Source organism: Calidris pugnax, unplaced genomic scaffold, assembly GCF_001431845.1.
Source record: "Calidris pugnax isolate Ruff unplaced genomic scaffold, ASM143184v1 scaffold69, whole genome shotgun sequence".
NCBI lineage: Eukaryota > Metazoa > Chordata > Aves > Charadriiformes > Scolopacidae > Calidris > Calidris pugnax.
This window is the reverse complement of record NW_015090859.1, coordinates 7,123,435-7,123,867: the sequence shown is the minus strand read 5'-3', so window position 1 is coordinate 7,123,867 and position 433 is coordinate 7,123,435.

The following is a 433-nucleotide window of genomic DNA, read 5'->3' as shown; positions in this document are numbered from 1 at the left end:
AAAAAAAAAAAAAAAAAAAAAGCGTGGAGAGGCAAAGAAAAGAAATCCCCCTTTTTTTTTTTTTCAGCACGAAGCCAAACGAAAAGTACGGCGGCGAAATTCCCAGCCGAGGCCGAAACCTCATCAGAAACACCGGCGAAACGCGGAAGAAAGATCCCCCGAGAGAACACCATAGCCCGGCACTTGACTGCTTAGGAGGATGGGTGGATCTGCAGAACAAAAGCCACGGCAGGATCCATCCTACTGAACGCCTGCCATTGTTGCAGCCCCGCGGCGGGATGAGCGCACCGACCGAGCCGCCCGCCGAAGCCCCGGCTGGAGGGCGCAGAGATCCGCTGCCGGCCGCGGGCGCCGACCCCGCCCGCAGCCCCCCAGCAGGAATTACTGTCCTCTGCTTCTGCGTTCCCTGTGGATCTCCTGTGCATACCTGTAA